Below are 20,794 nucleotides of genomic sequence, written 5' to 3' on the forward strand. Positions count from 1 at the left end.
AAACCTGGTGGTTTAGAAAAAGATAGCCCCAGAGACAAAAATGGTAGTATAGGAAATAGATCCATCCGATCCGATGGTATAGATTGAGATGATGGTGTTAGTAGAAGGCTGGGGTGTTGTTCATGATGGTAGTCAAACGCAGACCTCCAGAGTTATATGTATGTTACTGTATGCCAACTACTGTACTTTCTCTATTTATGTACTCAATGCTGTGACCAATTTTTAACCACAAAAGTGTTTGTGCTACTTCTTGATGAGACTCAGTCAGGGTTGCTTCATTGTTTGCTGTCCTCTATGTGCCAATCCTGTCTACACGGTAAAAGTCTCTTAGCCTAGGTGTGACAAGCAGCTGACTGATATAAAGAAACTTGTATCTCCGGTTTAGTTTCCTTTCAAATTGGACCTTATAGTTACTGAACTACTTGCTGAAGTTTCCTAAGATAAGGATGTGTTCCTGAGGCAATAAACAGAACTGAACATGTCTACAGTAACATAACTTGACTACAGCTTGTGTTGCAAGTTAAACATGAATTTGGCAGAAGATACTGAAAGATCCAATTTCTATAAAATGGTGATTGTGTGTACTTACCACGTGCACTGAGGGAACATACTCTAGCACGGCTGCACATAAAATGCATTTTTACCAAAATAAGCCATTTTAAAAGGAATACATAGCTCTTTTTCTCTTTTCTTTTTTGCACAACCGATTGGGCTGAATGAAGGAACCCTGGTACATGACTTCAAGGATGGTAGGGGATGTTTAATACGCAGGGGAGGGGTGGATAGTGGAGTGGTCTTAACATTAATAATTTTCTGGTGGGAGGGCAGCTTGTTTGACTGCAGATATCTCCTGTTCCTGGAAATAGATTTTTTTAGCTTTTAATGGGATACAAAAAACTAGGGAGGACCACCTTTCAGGAGGTTCTGGGGACTTGGCAATCAGAGTTCAGGAGCCAAAGCAATCCACCGATAAAAATATAAACTTGCATACCAGGTGTGTGGAGCTGGAGCAGGGGACTAGCTCCTAGAAGGCTGATATCTCTGGTTCTGGGCATAGTAGATACAAGCTGCTAGTGTTCACCAACAGGAGAGAGTCTTAGCTTTTGGAGTATCCCCTCAGAAAACTCCTAAGTCATACACAACCCAAGATATCTGTATGGGAAAAGCAATTAACAGGCTTGAATGGGGACCACTGCTTTGAAGTCGGATGTCTCCGGTTCCCCAGGGTCTATTTTCAAAATTCTGGTACCCCTGGAAAAAGGGAACCCTCAGCTATCAGCCTAGGGCCCTTCTACTCCTGGGGCCCTTGGGCAACTGCCCATTGAGCCCATACATAAAGACTGCCCTGACTTAACTAGATTGTTCTTGATGCAGACTTTCTCTTATTCAATCTCTCTTACTCCATTTCTCTCCTTTTACTTCTCTTATCAGCGCTTGATTTTATTACAATATAAAGATTTTACTTTGCATTACTTTTCATCTTTACTATTGTGCGTTTTGGGACAATTTCACCTTTTCTCCTCTTTAGAGTGTTTCTTCTTTCTGTATGCGGCCTGTACATGCTTGTGTTACTGTATACAGTACTTGCCAACACTCCCTGAATGTCAGGGAGACTACCTGAAATTGTAGCAATCTCCCTGACTCCCTGAAGAGTCTAGAAAGTTCCCTGTATGCGCCTTACCACAATATGTAGCTGTTTTATGCATGTAAATGCGATCATCAGTGTCATTTCCCTGCATTGGTATAAGCAGAATGATCCATATGACTGCATGGGTTTTCAAATACAGTTTCTCATAGCCACTTATAAGGAACCACTTGTGATGAAAAAAACACAATATATGACCAACCGCTGAAAGGTACCAGTGTGCTTTCATCAACAAGTACAATAGATCTTACTGATCATATACAGTATGAATAGATACTTAGTATACATTTGTCTGACAGACCAAATAAAAAATCTAATATCGCTAATTCGTTAATATGAACTACCAGAGACTAACATGAGACTCTGAGAAATATCAACCACAGCTCTATAATAAATCCTCTGAATTATAAATGGTGTAATTTCTAATATGACGGATTTACTGTAGTGCTTCCAATATTTGTGTATTTCTCTTTTCTGCCTGTACGCAAGGGTGCAAAAACAATCAAATAAATGATTATTCAAGTGCTCCCAGAAAGTGAAATGTCAGCTTCCAATATTGGTCTGGTTTTAATTAGCCTCAGCAATTTACCATGTGGAATAAAGGGTGGTAGCCTCTGGCTTTTACACCTGAGGCCATTCAACTACAGACCCTTTCAATTGCGCAGTAAATTTGCCGTTAATGCACGTTAACAATTAGGTTCAGGAAAAATTACCGGTGCTATGGTTTAGGATCCATTTGCGGCACCCGTGCTAAGGGCACTTGCTGCAAATTTATCTTCAAGCCTCCCTCGGGCATGTACAGAAATCAATGTGCAAACTTATCACAGGGAGTAACTGAATAGCCCCGGCAGGCTAATTAGCCTGTGGTTAATTACTGAGTCCAGTTGAATATGGCCTATGATCTGAGTTTATTAAATTTTTATAATTGTTGAAAATGGAATCTCTTGATATAGTACAAGTATCTACCAGCTCCTTTATTTCTTGTATCATTTTATTCTTTTAGCGAGTTTTATTAAAAACAGAATATCGGGATTGTGCTGCTGCAAGGACATTATTCTGCTGTGGCTACTAACAGAAAGCAGGTGTTCACCAACATCTGATGGTGCATCCGAAGACTTGTCTAGACTATGGAAACTACTATGCTGTAAATCTTGTCTCATCCTGTAACTTTAGATGAATACCTAAACCTCTTTTAATAGTAAAATAATTACATGAAATGAGTAACATGCAAATCAAAGGACATAGAGAGAAGCTGACGACATAGCTGCAGATTAAAGAAGCACACTCACTAGTTCCTGTTGTGGATCAGGTTTAATATTAAGCATTTATACCACCATCTACATTACTTATTTTGGATCAACGATGAAATGTTAAGGATGACTCATATTGCGCAATGTACAAAGAATATTTCCCTTCATGTTTTGTTTGTGCCAGCTACTCCGGAGCCTGAGAGGAAGGAAGTTATTTATTACACAAATATATCAAATTAACTCAAACTGGGCATACACTATACAATTATCTGGCGGATTATCTGCCAGATCCGGCTGGTTGAAATGAAAATCTAGTAATGGATGAGAGCCAATGACAAATGACCATTTGCTTCCAAACACTAGAAAATGGACAAAATCTGTTGTTCACACAAATTGGTTAACTCATGGATTTTACCAATTTGTATGATGATTTGCCAAATAATTGTATAGCGTATGCCCAGCTTTAGTGATCTGCAAGGTTGCATCAACTACAAATTCTTAAAAAAAAAAAAAAGAAAACGTGCAACATTTACCACACTTCTTAACAATTTACGTATTTCACACATTTCTTCAAGAATAAAAAATAAGTATCCCAGGGAAAAAATGCTGATTCAAAAAACAAGTAATGCAAAAGTATAGTATGCTCTGGAAAATGTGACAGTTGGTGAACTCTCCCTGTGCACCTGCTGGCTTGTCTGGAAACAGTTATTTGAAGCCACCCACTAAGAAGGTATTTTTCAAAATTCAACTCCTAAGGGGGTTAAAAAAAAGTAAAATGTTCCGCCCAGCAAACCTTTATCCAGTTAAAACCAGGCAATTAAAAAAAAATTCTGATTATTTTAACATTGTTTTTTTTTTCAATATTACATTGAATGAATATCTGTTTATTTATATTTTCTCTTTATAATGAACTCTTACATATAACCTTTGAATCTGTACAGTATATTTTACATTAACAAAATGTATTTTAGTTCATGTAAAGATTGTGTTTTAATATGATTTGAGGACCTTCAACTTTATTGATTTTACATTTTGTTTATGTTAGAAAAAATAGTTTTCTTAGATCAAAAGAATTAACTCAAGTACTGATGAATGTTCCACATCCCTCCACCTTCAGGTGCTGCACCCTGAACTCCTCCCACTTTAGTAGACAGGAGAGGATAAGAGGAGAGGAGGGGGAATAAAGGAAACATTTATCCAAATGCACAACATTTGCTTCTAATGAAGAATACTGATACACATATATCATTGGTGCAAATGAAACATTTGTTTATTTGGATTTGTCCACTGAATTATATTTTACATAGGAAGTTGAAGGTTTCCGGATATAACAGCATATCCCTAGAGAAAAGAAATAAATTATTAACCAAAATAGATATTTCCTGGAGTTGTTAATAATGTATCATTTCCTATATGTCAAATAGGTAGATATATGAGAATCCTTTTATTTACATACTATATGTGCCAAATGTCACAATCTCCCCAGACCAGTTTGAAAGGCGGCTGATGCCAATACTATGTGCTGTTATAGTTTGGAATGGCTACAAGTTCTTACACCTGGGGGTAAATTTACTAAGATAGGGGTTATATTTAAGATGGGATGTTGCCCATAGCAACCAATCAGATTGCAGGTATTATCTTCTAGAAGGTGCTAGATAAATGAGAAGTAGAATCTGATTGGTTGCTATGGGCAACATCCCATCTTAAATAGAACTCCCATCTTAGTAAATTTACCCACTGGATGGGTGTGTATTGAAAGATTGACAACGAATAGGTCGACATGCATTACGTTGACATGCATTAGGTAGACAGGGTCAAAAAGTTGATAGGTACTAAAGGTTGACAGGGTTAAAAGGTTGACATGGAAATCGTTGACACAAAAAAGGTTGACGTTTAACCATACATGACCCCAAATAGTGGAAACGTTACTCTCATGGGCTCACGTCACTCGCCATGCTTCAGGCACGTTGCCTCACTCTACTACCGCTGCTCTCACACAGGTTTCTAGTCCCAGTCATAGTCCATGTGGATGATAAATGAAGGAAAAGTTGAATAAAAGGAAAACAATACTGAAAAACTTGTGTTAACCATTTGCATGTTAACCTTTGAACCTGTTGATCTTAAGCACCTTTCATCTGTCGACCTTTTGTACCTGTCGACATTGTGTAACTGTCAACCTAATGCATGTGGACCTATTGACTGTCGATCTTTCAGTTCACACCCATCCAGGTGTAAGAATGTTTCTAGTGGTAGACGTTACACCAACTTGTAGCCATTCAAAACAATTACTATAATCATTAATAACAGCACATAGTAATGGCATGAGCCTCCTTTCAAACTGGTCTGGGGAGATTGTGATATCTGGTACATACAGTATGTAAATAAAATGACGCTCATACAGTATGTTGGCTGTGGATCTACCATCCTTATCCCTTCCTTGACATGCTGGACTTGATATGTTATTTTCTACTATTAGTTTTCTAATATTCTGATATAGAAGTGTATTCAATTGTTGGCAACTTGTTGACCCAGAAACCAATATGGGGTATATGCAATTGCGGTCGAATTGCTGCAAATGTTGAAAAACGGGGCATTTTCGACAAAAAAAAACCTGTCTAATTGGATTCGACAATGCAATACAGTACTTTTCGACAAAAAAACTGCCGTTTCAGATTCGACTTTTTGCAATTCGACATTTGTCAAATTCGACATGTCTGCAATGGTAAAAATGCGGCTTTTCGACAAAAGTATATTCAATTGAAGAATGTTGATTCGACAACAGTGCTTTTCGACAGTTATTTTGGCAATTTCATTCCGCCTCATTTTGCTGTCGCGATCTAATAATTTTTAAAAAAATATGTTTTTTTTGTGTTTTTTTTGATTCCTAGTAGCATATCTATTTATATTAGAAGTGATTATCTACTTGGTTTGTCTATTTATGAGCCACAAGTATTATTTAATAGATTTTTTTTAAAGAATGTTATTATTTTTTTACTGACTAAAATAATATGGAGAGATCAGTGCATGTTTTTCAGTGAGAAGGGGTGGGAATGGGTTAAAATTTCAGAAAAAAAATGCGTGGGGTCCCCTTCCCTAAGCATAACCAGCCCCGGGCTCTTTGAGCCGGTCCTGGTTGTAAAAATACAGGGAGGGGGGAAATGACAGGGGATCCACCGTATTTTAACAACCAGCACCGGGCTCTGCGCCTGGTCCTGGTGCCAAAAATACAGGGGACAAAACACATAGGGGTCCCCCGTATTTTTCACACCAGCACCGGGCTCCACTAGTCAGAGAGATAATGCCACAGCCGGGGGACACTTTTATATAGGTCCCTGTGGCCCTGGCATTAAATCACTAACTAGTCACCCCTGGCCAGGGTACCCTGGAGGAGTGGGGACCCCTTAAATCAAGGGGTCCCCCCCTCCAGCCATCCAAGGGCCAAGGGTGAAGTCCGAGGCTGCCCCCCCCCCCCATCCAAGGGTGGCAGATGGGGGGCTGATAGCCTTGTGTAAAAAAAAGTTTTTTTTGTAGAAGAACTACAAGTCCCAGCAAGCCTCCCACCGCAAACTGGCCCTTGGAGAACCACAAGTACCAGCATACTGCCAACGTACCAATTATTCGATGCAGGGTCAGCAGTATTAAATCGGAAAGAGCTGGCTGGGAGGCACCGGACGTCTCCGTTCTCCCCGATGTGTGTGCCGCTACCACTTCCAATAGCTGCCCAACAAAATCCTGCCATGGAGGTGAGTTACCGTCTGTATAAGAGCTGTCCCCGGAGATGGACGTGCGGTCACCAGTGGCCTCTGACGGGTTTCGCTCGTACTGTAGCTTTATCGATAACTCTTCCATAAAGCTCCAGTACGAGCGAAACCCGTCAGAGGCTACTGGTGACTGCACGTCCATCTCCGGGGACAGCTCTTATACGGACGGCGACTCACCTCCATGGCAGGATTTTGTCGGGCGGCTATTGGAAGTGGTAGCTGCACACATATCGGGGAGAACGGAGACGTCCAGTGCCTCCCAGCCAGCTCCTTCCGATCTAATACTGCCGACCCTGCATCGAATAATTGTGCAAACACATCCTGGCGGTCAGCTTGGTGTAATCCACCACTACATTTGAGCATTTATACTGGTTTATTGCTACCAGCATTTTATTCTTCAGTTTTTTAACGCTGTATATTTGCCATCTAATGCTTAGGATAAGCACTCTATCGGGACAGTCTACATTATCTTTTGTGGGACTGTTAAGAACAAATATCCCCAGTTTCATTACAACTGTCCCTGCATGGGAAATTTCTTTTATCAGTGCACTGATACATTATAGGTCATATGATCCACCTCTTAGTAGTAACCAGATTAGCTGGGAAGAGATATTGATTACATTTGCATTTGTAATGGCACACTTACAGTGATAAGCTATTTTGACAAGCCACGGTACAGTACGTAATCCATTTTTGCTAATTATGTTGTATGTTTATTTATGTTTTTATATATCTTTGTTGTTGCAAAACTTGTTGACCCAGCCTTATTTCCACAACACCCACCGATATCCCTTAATGGCGGTGGATCTCCTTCAAAAGTATTTGCTACCCCAATTTTAGGTGAACTGGGCCAGATGAAGGGGCGAATCGTGCTGCTGTTGCCGCTGTTTAAACACCATGGCAATGGCAATTGCCCCATTCAGCTGCAATTGAATCCCCTCCATATTTTCCTACTTATCCTAGGCAGCTTTATTTTCACTGCAATTTAGATTTGAGCTAGGATACGCTCCCCCAAATCTAAATCTCTTTGTACATTTTACATTCCCCCCTGCAGTGAAGCATGGATTTGCCAAGTACAATGTTACATCTTTTTTTTTTTTGTTGCTTTGTTCCCAACACTGAATAAGCCCTATAATATGTGAGTTATGTTTTTGCTTTATAACGTAATTATAATGTGTATGAGCTCATAAAGTACAGTATATGAGCAAGGTTGCTTAGATTGATACCACATTGACTGAAGACTCTAAGAAAGCCAAAATAACACTGGAAATGAATAAAGTAATGCTGATGTCTGCCCATGTTATTGTCACAGTTTATTGCTGACCTGACCACACATTATGGCAGCAGAATTATTCAATAATGTTCATTTCTACATTTCCATTTTAGAATATTAAGTTATTATTTGCTGTAAATAAAATATAATTTTTTGTTTAATTGCTTACCTCATATATATCAATGGTATGATCTATTATTTGTAGATGTAGGAGGTTCGGTAATGTCCACCCGAAACCTAGAACACCTGTGAAACAAATGACAAGAAAAGCACAAATTACCTGTGGATATTTGTGAGGAGATTGTAATGAACGGTCATTACTTGAAGGCTTTTGTGTGTACAGGGAATTTCTGGAGGAGGATCAAACTGGATGACCAAACTGGGCGCTCCAAACCAGTGGGCACTATGCAGCTTTAAAAAAAAATGATTTGCCCTTCTTAAATCAGCTCTATTACTGGTTCTTAATGTACTGTAATGTACTGAAAGCAGTAAGAACAGTTGGAGAGATCATGTCAATGGTTGGAAAAGTGGGGATTAGGGCTCTGATGTGGCTGCAGTACTCTTCACTTTTTGTGACATGTAGAGAGTTATGGGTAACAAGACATATGAGCGGGATGCAGTCAGTTTACCTCCACACATGTAAAATGCCGACAGGTCAAAATACCGACATGAGTTTTTCATGATTTTTTTCATTGAAACCGACTTGTTCATACTTTACCATCTCAGTGGACCCGGAGGGGGAATATAATAGTGTGCTGAGCGCAGCATGGCGAGCGCAGCGAGCCATGCGTGGTGACGCGGTACACTTTATATGGTGTCCATGTTGACTTATGTCGACATACACACAAAAAAACAACAAAAACGCATGTCGGTATTTTGACCTGTCAGCATTTTACATGTCGGTATTTTGACCTTGTCGGTATTTTAAATGTCGGTATTTTGTCCATGTCGGGATTTTGACCTTGTCGGGATTTTGACCATCAGTCAATTGGTGTCGGGATTTTGAACGTAGGGATTTTGATTGGAGGTATTTTATACCGATCCCATATGAGCAATACATGGGGAAAGTTGTTAGCAGAGACTGTATGATAAAGAGCAGTGGGAAGCAGATAACTTGGAAATCAAAATGGACACACATATTAAGGAGGAAATAAATCATACAGATAAAGAAGTGAGACAGACAAAACATAGAGGAAGCCAGAGGAAGTGGGGCAGGCAACAGATAATAAAGTTGATTATGTTGTGTTTATTGTGGCTCCATTCATATCCTCTCCTTTCCTGTTTATTTAAATTCCACATCTGACTGCTGATGTCATACTTTCTTCAATATACAGAATATGTATGGTGTAGTATGGTTTGCCGGCGGTCGGTATCCCTGCGAGCAGCATACCAGCGCTGAAATCTCTACCGCCGGCATACCGACAGCTGGGCGAGCACAAATGAGCCCCTTGCAGGCATGGTGGCGCGCTACGTGCGCCACGCTATCTATTCTCCATCCAGGGGGGTCGTGGACCCCCAAGAGGGAGAAAAGATGTCGGTATGCCGGTGATCGGGATTCCGGCATCGGTATGGCGGTCGCCGGGATTCCGTCCGCCGCCATCCTGAAGACCACCCAATATGAACACATTCTATGATTGGAGGCTTTTATATAATCATAATGTATTATTACTTAGCACTGTATTATCAACAAGCTTCAGTTCCATGCTCCCAACATTGGCAGGAAACAAAATAAAGCATAGTGATTCAAATTATGACGGTGGAATCCGCATAATTATATTGGGTGCAGATGGTGCCATTGCTATGGGGCCCAAGGGCTTAGGGGACCCAAGACCCAGGTTATATATTCTCTAACAACAGATGAAGAAATGCATAGAAAGCAGAATAGAGATTGAAGAAACCAGCTGGAAGGGATGAAAATATGGATCATGCAGTACTAAACAGAGACAAGGATTAGGAAACATGAAATAAATGTGCAAAGGGAGACTAAGGGCGCATATATGACATAAAACAGGGACGAAAGAGGAGAACAAAAGAGACCGAGGAGAATATACAGTCCCCACCATCTTGCAATAACTGACAAACCTTCAGAAAGTGGGAAAAGAATTGTGTCACTAGGGACAAGGCAGCTGTTATGTATGTATTGTTGTAGATTTTGTAGATGGTGCCAGTGGAGCAGAAATAGAGACAAATGCAGTCACAGTTGCCTCAAGATCTGATCAATGTCCAGACTACTACTATGTACCAAATAAATGGTGCTTTATTTCTATCTCACTTTGGGATCTTTGGCCACCATGTGGAGCTGTACACATACAAGAGCATAGGCCCTGTAATGCACAAATGGCCTAGTGGCTGAGGCTGCCACTATTGCATCAAAACATAACAATAACTTTCGTTTGAAATAAAAGTTCACTGTTTTTATTATTAAAAAGATTACATTTATGAGGCAGCCAATCAACCAACTGAGTTTTCACTTGCATATTCATGGCCTACTCCTGGACTCCATACAAACAGAGGTGTAGCAAGGTGCTATGGTGCCCGGTATGTTCTGGCACCCCCCTCCCCTGTGCACTGAATTAGGTGCCTCCCCAGCATGTTGTGACATGTTACATTTGAAAAGAAAAAATCCTTAATTGGTGAGAGGGCCAGTTCTAGACCTTGTGGAGCATAGGGTGAAAGTTTCCTTTGGGTGCCCCCATGTTGAAAATAGGAACAGTGAGTGCAAAAGGAGAGCACCTAAAATATAGGGGCATGGCTTCATGGGAGAAGGGATGGGGGCACAGAATAGTACCAATTCCCATTACACCACACAGTAGTATTGCTTATGCATGTTACGCCACACAGTAGAGCTGCTTATACACGTCACATCATAGTAAAGGTGCTTATACACGTTAAACCATGATAGAGCCCCTTATACATGGTATGACATGGTAGAGCCCCTTGTACACGTTACACCACACTAGAGCCATTATGGAAGTAGCAGTATTTAACTATTTACTTGTTTAATTAAAATAAATTAAAAACACTATATATGCCCCGACTGAAATGACCTCACAAGCCCCCAATCCCTTAATGAAAATAATGCCTCAAATGTGACCTCCCACAGACCTGATAACCCCTCCAATCTCCCACTGAAAATAATGCCCAAAAACGAACCCCCCCAGATATGATAAATATCCTAATGCCTCAATGAAAATAATCCCCCAAATGTGAGCCCCCACACAGACCTGAACCCTCTCCCAAACTCCCAATGCCTTAATGAAAACAATTCCATGGAACTGCCATCCCAGACCAGATAATCCCTCTATGCCTTAATGAAAATAACATCCCATAATTGCCTGAGGGGCAGAGAGAGGTGCTGCAGCAGCAGCTGGAGCAGAAAGAGGTACTGCAGAATCAATGTAGAGAGAGGTGCTGCAGTAGCCTGGGGGGAAAAGCTGCTGCAGCAACTGAAGTAGAGACGTGCTGCAGCTTCCAAGAAAGAGAGAGATGTTGCAAAAGCTGGGGCAGAGAGAGATTATGCAGCCACTGGGGCAATGAGAGGTGCTGCAGCAACCTAGTTAGACAAAGGGAGGTGCTGTAGCATCGGAGGCAGAAAGTGGGGCTGCATGACAGAAGTAACCCTGCTGCACAGCTACAAGCATACAGTGAGCCATGTAAAGATGATGGGCAGAGCTCCAGCATGTAGCCGGATGTCAGTATCTCCTGCTGTCACCTGTGGCCTGCCCTGCTCCCTACCTAGTCTCAGTGTCTGCGTCAGTGTGTGCGCCCCCGTGCCCCTCCACCTCCTGCTCTGCGGCTGCCTGTACAGCGGTTTGCGCCACAGCATAGTGGGGAGGGGGGGCGTCGATGCACCCTCTAACTTTGCTGGCACCTAGAGCTTGCGCTCCACCGGAGCCACCCTTGCTACACCCCTGCATACAAAGGGCCATTGCATGCTTCAAACATATTGTAAGTCCCCCTATGGCTATATTACAAGTGACAATAGGGACAAATATAAAGTGAACCCTGCCGGCAAAGTGAAGTATAAAGTGAAGTGCTGCCAGCAAATATAAAGTGAACCCTGGTCTTGAGGAATAGTTGGGTGGACCTTCTATACGGTCCTGCAAAGAGGTTGACCCTCTTTATACATTTACCAGTGGGGAGAACTGAGAACCCTGCCTGCTTTTCTTAGAGTCCACTTGCCCCGTCTGACTGGGTAGAGGGAAGGGGTCTGCCAGACCATGACTGCAGCAGACCCCCTTATCCCCATACCTGTATGTGAATATAAAAAGGAGACAAGACTTCCACAGGTTGCCAGGGATCATATTTTAGTCTACATGGATATGTGACTACAAGGGTTTTTTTCAGCACTGCCTTAAAAGGTTTTAATACTCACCTTTGTAATGGAAAGGCAGAGCCTCCTCTAGAAAAGGGATTATGACTTGTTGAAGTTTACTCATCTACAAAGGAAAAATAAAATTTAGACACTAAAGAAAGTTTAAAGCATTGGCTTTATTATGACAATAAAATATGAGCAGGAAATAACACATTTTCATTTGCAACTGCCATAGCGTACAAAAGCACATGCCTCCTAGTATGCATGTTTTGGTCCTATTTGTCATTAAAATGATATTTATGTGAAATGTTTCCACAACGTCACTTATTGTGTGTATATATATATATATATATATATATATATATATATACTGTGTATATAAAAGCTCTGAAGGGTCATTTGAATAAAATCCTGATGCACAAATACTCTTCTATGATGTGAAGCTCCTACTTGGTATGTAATTGTTTGTGGGGTAAATGCTTGTAGGTTATGGAAAAGATGGAGGCATCTGCAGAGGGGTGGGGGGCTACAGATTGCAAATCCCAGTAGGAGAAGTTGGGCAGCTCTAGGAGTTCCTTACTGACACTTAATTTGGTGCATACAGTACTGTATGTGCAAAGAAAATACATTTTGCGGAATGAAAATGAGATAAAGTTGCTTCTTTGTGGGAGGACACAAAGACTTTGTTCCCATAAATTAATGTTCTGGAGAACTATATTTATATTACACACACACATGTATAGACTACTGCAAGAAAAAGGATTTGGACACAAATCATCTTTATACCACATTCATGCACATTCATCACACCTATACCCTGTTTAATTCTAATCAAACACCCTACTCATTGAGCTATTTGATCCTGCATATAAACTATGATCACTATATGAAACTACTGGTACTTTGTAAAAAAAGAATCAGCATTGCAATTGAGCAGATCTATGTAGTGTGCAACCACACATCCAAACTCTTGCAGTCACACACTACATAGATCTGCTCAGCTACAATGTTGATCATTTTTTCACAAAGTACAAGGTAGGCTTCAAATAGTTAGAATTCTCTAGCTTTCTATGCAAGGGCAGATAGCTCAATGAATAGATTGTCTGACTGCAATGTGACAGGCAATAGGTTCGAATCACGGGTATGTCAGCATCTTGAAATGTACTGTAATAAAGGACAGTGTGACTAAATAATAAAGAATCTCAAGTTGAGTTCATGAATGTTGTATAGGTATTAGTGACAGAATGGATCAGGGTAGGAGACAACGGTGGTCAGGAGATGCTGGGCTTTAAAAAGGAGGAAGCTGCAAGTGGAAGTAATTAAAACTAATCATTAACAAGAGCCGCCAACAGCACCCCCTATTCTGTAGTGCTATGTGTGGTGCCCCCTCTGCACACACCTAGTTATGGCCATGATTACAGATATCCAAAGTACTGGATCCCAGAGAGTGGGAGAGAGGCTCAACTTTCAAATAAACTGAAACTTACTTTAACTGAGCTCACTGCTGATGATTCCAGGGTTAGGGTCACGTTCCTGAGGCAACAAACACAATTGGGAACATTACTTATGGCCTGAATTTGTAAAAGCTGAGGAGGTGGAAGGGGTGTTAGGGTGAATCAAATGTGGACTGACCTCAGAAAAGCACGTAATATATTGATGTTTGGTAGATTGCATATGCGCAGGACCTGTACTGCACATGCACGGTATGAGTGCTGCATCATTGCTTGCAAAGTGGCTGTGTACATCAGGTGATTGACAGTCTTCAGACATTTGAGAGTGGGGAGGGGGCATTGATCATCTCTGTTCACAAAATGGAGGTGTGTTGCCTCCATTTTGTGGGACTGCAAAAGTCTCCGTCTTCTGATGGAGATTTCCTGCTTCAGCGTCAGAGCTGTTGCGGCCGGCTGCTTAACCTCAGGGTTACTTAGCCGGTCGATGGTGTCACACTTGATCCACAGCTGCGTTCGCAGCAGAGGATCACTCATGCATGCAGGAGGCGTCTACTTATACCACACACCTCCGGCTGCATACCATATGTAAGCACAGCTGCTCCTTCCAAGGAAGGAGCAACTATGCCTTCTACAACCACACCTGAATCAGGCTAGTAAGTCAGATGGCTGCTTAAACTTGATTGGAATGCACGGAATGGTTTGTATATTAACACTGAAAACACAAAAAATTAATTTCTGATACTTATGATATACTGTATAGCATCATAACCAATGGTTTAGTGATCATTTACTTAGATAAGCGCATCCTTCATATATATGTAAATGTCCACAGTAATACAACAACAACAACAACACCAAAACAGCATAATTAATTGGCTGTTATTGTCCCACATCTATACAACCTTCAATGCATCTGTTTATTATTAGACAGCGCATTTCTCATTCGTTTCATCCTACTGAAATGGATGGGCCCCTGGAATTCATTAAAAAAAGTTCTGTACATACATAAAAGGTTTTTTTTTTATTCTCGCTCACACATCTTATTGGTTTTGAGGAAAGAGCCAGTGAGTTAAAATTAGTCTATTCCCTCTGTATATGTTTTCAGTTTCATTAATTATATTTGACAGCATACTCGAAACACAATTGTTAGAAACAGAGGGGATGTCATTAACATGGAAATCTCTTTATTTTTCTATGTGACACGTTGAGAGTTAGCATTCTGTTTAAGAATCAGTTACTCACCTACTGAGCAACACAGACTCTGTTTTTAGCCTATTTTCTTTCATTTTGATGTGAATATTCATCTGAACATCCTGAGAAATGAAAATAAGTACAATATCTGTAAATAAATGTGACAATTTGTCTGGTAGTGAGATATATATTTTATAGTAATCGTATTGCTCTTACAGCACGTAGAACGATGAAAGAGTCAGGAGGTCTGTCATGTGGTAGGATCACCATAAGCTCCAGTGAAGGCTGCACAAAAAGGACAATCTTCCCCTTGTGTAGAGTGACACGAGGGGTCCTGTTTACCCCAACTTTCATAATAATGGGACAATTCTCAGGGTACATTTTTGGAATCTGGAAGATTAAAATAGGTTATATTGTTGCCTTTGGAATTTAAAATGATCAATAAGGACAATGACAAATCTAGATATTGTCATAGTTTTTTTTTTTCTTTCTTACTTATTTTAAATAAATCGATTGAAAAAACAAACAACTAAACTTAATCGATAAAATAACAGTTGTGTGTCAAATAAATTAATTGGTCTCATCTTTATTATTGGATTTATTAATGCTGATTAAACTGAACATTTTTTTTATAACGCGGGCAATATTTAACAGCAGTTGCCCTGACATTTCTTACATTGTACAGCAGACAGGGAGAAGATGGGAATGCCAGACCCTATGGTCCTTTGTAAGTAATAGGTTGTGATCAAGTTGCTGCGCTGTGTCATCTTGGGGCAGTACCATGTTCCTAGTTAGGGATGGTCATCAGTGTGTTAACCATTGATGGTCAGCTTTGATGGGGCCATCAGTGCTTAACATTGATAGCATGGAATAGTCAACAGCATACCATTGGCAGTGTACCAATCAGGAATGTTTGCACAGCCTAAAGGCATGCCAGTGGGCAAGGGCTAAGCCCCCTGCTCTGGGTAGAAATAAAATCTCTGCCTCACAGCCATTGATGGTGGAGAGCCATCGGATCTCCATCATCAAAGGCAAAACCATTAACTGTAAGTGGCAAACCAACAATGGTTGAAACCTACTTCCAGTCACTGACACAGAGGGACATTGACAGGCAGCGTATTGTTTGTGATCATATCCCAAAATTTCTTCACATCCAACTTTTCTGCTCATCTGCTCCGTAAGGCAAGAAATAGAAGAAGGGAAGAATTAAGGATGGGGTTAATGACCAATGGAGAATAAATAAAGAAGCATGGTGATATGCTAGGGTTCAAGAACAAGGTAAGCCTAGAAAGCCTAGTTTTATAGTTGGTTGCATAAATACTCACCAAGCACAGCAGCATTAAGAGGGAGCTATGTGATCCTAATGTTGGGGTGTGCAGATTTCTGGGCTATACTAGGGATGGACACCAGCAATTGATCGATATCGAGAATATTGATATATAGGGTCTGATTTTGGAACATTTTCCATTCAATGCAGGAGGTGTTATATGTATCAGCCAGATTAATAATAGCCATGTTTGCACTGCTTGCACACTTAGAGAAGTGTTTCTGTGAATGATTAGGGTCTCCAATGCACATGAGTGAATTAGCAGTTTGTCAAATAAAATAAAAAATATTCCCCCAACTGATAATAATGCCATATTGTTTAACAGGTAAATATAAAAAGTTTCAATATGTACCATAAGATTGTGAGATTCCATGGCTAAATGGAATGGGAAAAATGCACAGCAGACAAAGTGGCCATGTTGCCATCAGTTTAATAGCCTTGCCCATTCCACATAATAACACAGTGAGGGTGTGTGTGAAGATGTGCCTGTCATTTTTGCAAAAGCACATACAATGCTTCCAAACAGTGACATCAACATACATAATTAATTCCTGACCAAAAACAAATCAGCAAGCATAGAGTAAAGAGTACCCTCATGCCATATGCAGCAAAGACAGTTGTAGCTACTAAAGTATCCATCATGGGCATAACTATAGTGGGTGCAAGGGGTGCCATTGCTATGGGGCCTAAAGGCTTAGGGGAGCATGAACCCAGGATATAATGTTCCATAGCAATTTCCCAGATTTGCCTGCTAAGCAATTGGGTCTGATCCATTGCCCAGCCTGAATTATGTGACATAACATTTTCAGTGAGAGGAGTGTGTAGTGGATTTTATACTGGTAAGTAGGTGCTGTATTGTGGCATAATTTGAACTGGATGCCATTGTAATGTGCCACAATATGACATGGAAAGCATTGTAATGTGGCATAATCTAAATCTGCTCATTGTAATGTGGAGGGCATTATAATGTTACATGATAAGAACTGGGGCATTTTCATGTAGCACAATATGAATGGAAAAGTGTGGCATAATATGAACTGGGCCACTGTAACATGGCATAATTTGAACTGGAGGGCAGTTTAATGTGGCACAGTATAAACAGGGGATACTGTAATGTAGCATAATATGAACTGGGGCACTGTATGTCATAATGTTATGCGGGCGTACTGTGTGGCATAATGTGTACTAGCAGCCCTACAATGTGAAGTCATGTAAACTAGGTAACTACGATGTCTCATAAAATAAACAAGGGCATTACTATGTGGCATAACATTAGGTAAGGCACTACTGTGGTTCAGAAAATAAACTAGGGCACTATTATGGGGCATAAAATTAGTAACTGCTGCAGGGAGGTGTCTCTCAAGAAGCCAGGGCCGGATTAACGATGGGGCGGATGGAGCTGCAGCTCCAGGCCCCCCACTGGAAATAGGCCCACAGATCTCCTGCAGTTCAGATAGTGTTGACAGGAAAAAAAAAACTTTTCTCCTGTCATCACCAATAGCATTCCCTCACTCGACTCCTGTCACGGAGAGACAGAACTCTGCCTATCCCCTCTGAAGCTGCCAGCAGCTGTCACTGTCCAATGAAGCACATACCCAGGATCAAAATAAGCTCCTCCCCCAGATCGCGATAAGCTCCGCCTCCTGGTGCATCTACAGCTGTGCCCACGATTGCTCAAAGTTCTTCTCACATGCCATCCCAAGCTGTGTCTCTTGGGGACCTTTATAAACTTACTCAGGCCCCTGGTTCTTCCAGTGCTGAGCCCTGGCCTCTGTTGCCTGAAGCCACACCCCCGGGTCGTTCTAAGCCCCGCCCACTGGACAGTACACTGCAGTGCAGTGCTCCCCGCCTGTGTGATCTGTGAGATGTTCTGCAGCTGCGGTTTGAGGTACAAAGGAATATATGCTTTGTAGCCCTATGCCCAGGAGTTTCTCACACTTAAAGTTATGTGTGCATGCTCTGTGACCTTAATGGCATACTGTTTTAATTCATCATGCATGATAATCAATTGAATTCCGGCCAGTGTGTATATGGACACTACCTTGCGGTGTAATTTGACTATCAGACGCTGCCGTGTGGTGTAATGTAACTATCGGACACTGCCGTGCAGTGTAATGTAACTATCGGACGCTGCCGTGTGGTGTAATGTGACTATCAGACGCTGCCGTGTGGTGTAATGTGACTATCGGACGCTGCCGTGCGGTGTAATATAACTATCGGACACTGCCGTGCGGTGTATTGTAACTATCGGACACTGCCTTGTAGTGTAATGTGACTCGGACACTACTGTGCAGTGTATTGTAACTATCGGCCGCTGCCGTGCGGTGTATTGTAACTATCGGACGCTGCCATGCGGTGTAATGTAACTATCGGACACTGCCGTGTAGTGTAATGTGACTCGGACACTACTGTGCGGTGTATTGTAACTATCGGCCGCTGCCGTGCGGTGTATTGTAACTATCGGACGCTGCCATGCGGTGTATTGTAACTATCGGACGGTGCTGTGCGGTGTAATGTAACTATCGGACACTGCCTTGTAGTGTAATGTGATTTGGACACTACCTTGCGGTGTAATGTGACTATTGGCTGCTGCCGCTCGGTGTAATGTAACTATCGGACGCTGCCGTGCAGTGTAATGTAACTATTGGCTGCTGCCGCTCGGTGTAATGTAACTATCGGACACTCCCGTGCAGTGTAATGTAACTATCGGACGCTGCCGTGTAGTGTAATGTGACTAGGACACTACTGAGTGGTGTAATGTAACTGTCGGACGCTGATGTATGGTGTAATGTGACTATCGGATGCTGCCGTGCGGTGTAATGTAACTATTGTACGCTGCCGTGCGGTGTAATGTGACTATCAGACGCTGCCGTGCGGTGTAATGGGACTATCGGATGCTGCCGTGCGGTGTAATGCAACTATTGTACGCTGCCGTGCGGTGTAATGTAACTATCGGACTCTGCCGTGCGGTGTAATGTAACTATCGGACGCTGACGTGGGGTGTAATGTAACTATCGGACGCTGCCATGCAGTGTAATGTAACTATCGGACGCTGCCGTGTGGTGTAATGTGACTATCAGACGCTGCCGTGCGGTGTAATGTAACTATCAGACGCTGCCGTGCGGTGTAATGTAACTATCAGACGCTGCCGTGCGGTGTAATGTGACTATCAGACGCTGCCGTGCGGTGTAATGTGACTATCAGACGCTGCCGTGTGGTGTAATGTGACTATCGGAATCTGCCGTGCGGTGTAATGTGACTATCGGACACTGCCGTGCGATGCAATGTAACTTGCGAACGCTGCCGTGTGGTGTAATGTAACTATCGGACGCTGCCATGTGGTGTAATGTAACTATCGGACGCTGCCGCGCGGTGTAATGTGACTATCGGACGCTGCCGTGCGGTGTAATGTAACTTGCGAACGCTGCCGTGTGGTGTAATGTAACTATCGGACGCTGCCATGCGGTGTAATGTAACTATCGGACGCCTCTGCGCGGTGTAATGTGACTATCAGACGCTGCCATGCAGTGTAATGTGACTATCAGACACTACTATGCCGTGTAATGTGATTCGGACACTACTGTGCGGTGTAATATAACTATCGGACGTTGCTGTGCGGTGTAACGTGTCTCGGACACTACCGTGTGGTGTAATGTAACTAGCAGATGCTACCGTACGGTGTAATGTAACTATCAGATGCTGCCGTGCGGTGTCATGTGATTCGGACACTACTGTGCGGTGTAATATAACTATCGGACGTTGCTGTGCGGTGTAACGTGTCTCGGACACTACTGTGCGGTGTAATGTAACTAACGGGCGCTGAGGCATATCCCCTGCTCCCCTCTTCTTAATCCAATCTGCTGCAGCGGTACACAATAGGCCTTTCCTATATTTCAGCTCCAGGCCCAAGTGCACATTAATCTGGCACTGCAAGAAGCATTGGGACAGGAGCCCATTCAATGGGGGAGATTCAAATGTTTGAAAAGTCGGTTGGGTGTCTGCTATTTCCTGTCTATTAGATAGGAAAAAACAGACTCCAAACTGACTTTTCAAACATTTGAATCTCCCCCAATATGTTGCTATAGGGCCCACAAGTTCTGGTTACACCCCTGGTCTCCATTAATATAGTTTGTTTACATGCTTACATCTGGGCTTATTGACTTCAGTGTCTCAGTTGTTAGGAGGTTGATTCCTCCATCCTGCAGAAGACAAAGACATCATTATCAAACTGACTGCAGTGGTTGTAATTTACATATACTATAGAACACACAGAAATTTATTGCAGCAAAAGATGTTACCGTTTCCCCAGTAATATCCAAGTTGAACGCACCCGCCCATTCCATGGCAGAGAACGCGGCATTAAATGTATCTTGATGGAGCAATAGCTTGTACATCGGACTAACTTCTCTGGTTTGCACAGGTAGAGCAAGGCACTCTGTATGAACTGACATATCTAGAATGTTTCCTAGCAAATAATACTCCACCTGTCCAGAGAACAGAAATATTGGGAAGAATTTTCATTGTTGTTATTATTAGCCTTATTATTAATATTTATTAAATGACATTTTATGCAAAGTGAAA

At 41.8% G+C, this 20,794-nt stretch overlaps 1 long non-coding RNA gene across 1 annotated transcript; it reads right to left on the reverse strand.

Moving 5' to 3' along the window:
* Positions 1-15,110: 15,110 nt before the first annotated feature.
* On the reverse strand, positions 15,111-20,620 carry LOC135057863 (uncharacterized). The gene is made up of 3 exons (XR_010244423.1): positions 20,512-20,620; positions 20,359-20,412; positions 15,111-15,276 (listed from the first exon to the last, which is right to left on the reverse strand). It is a non-coding gene; the product is annotated as an uncharacterized LOC135057863 (long non-coding RNA).
* Between the last annotated feature and the right edge of the window lie 174 nt (positions 20,621-20,794).

The sequence above is a fragment of the Pseudophryne corroboree genome, chromosome 3 (assembly GCF_028390025.1).
Source record: "Pseudophryne corroboree isolate aPseCor3 chromosome 3, aPseCor3.hap2, whole genome shotgun sequence".
Classification (NCBI taxonomy): domain Eukaryota; kingdom Metazoa; phylum Chordata; class Amphibia; order Anura; family Myobatrachidae; genus Pseudophryne; species Pseudophryne corroboree.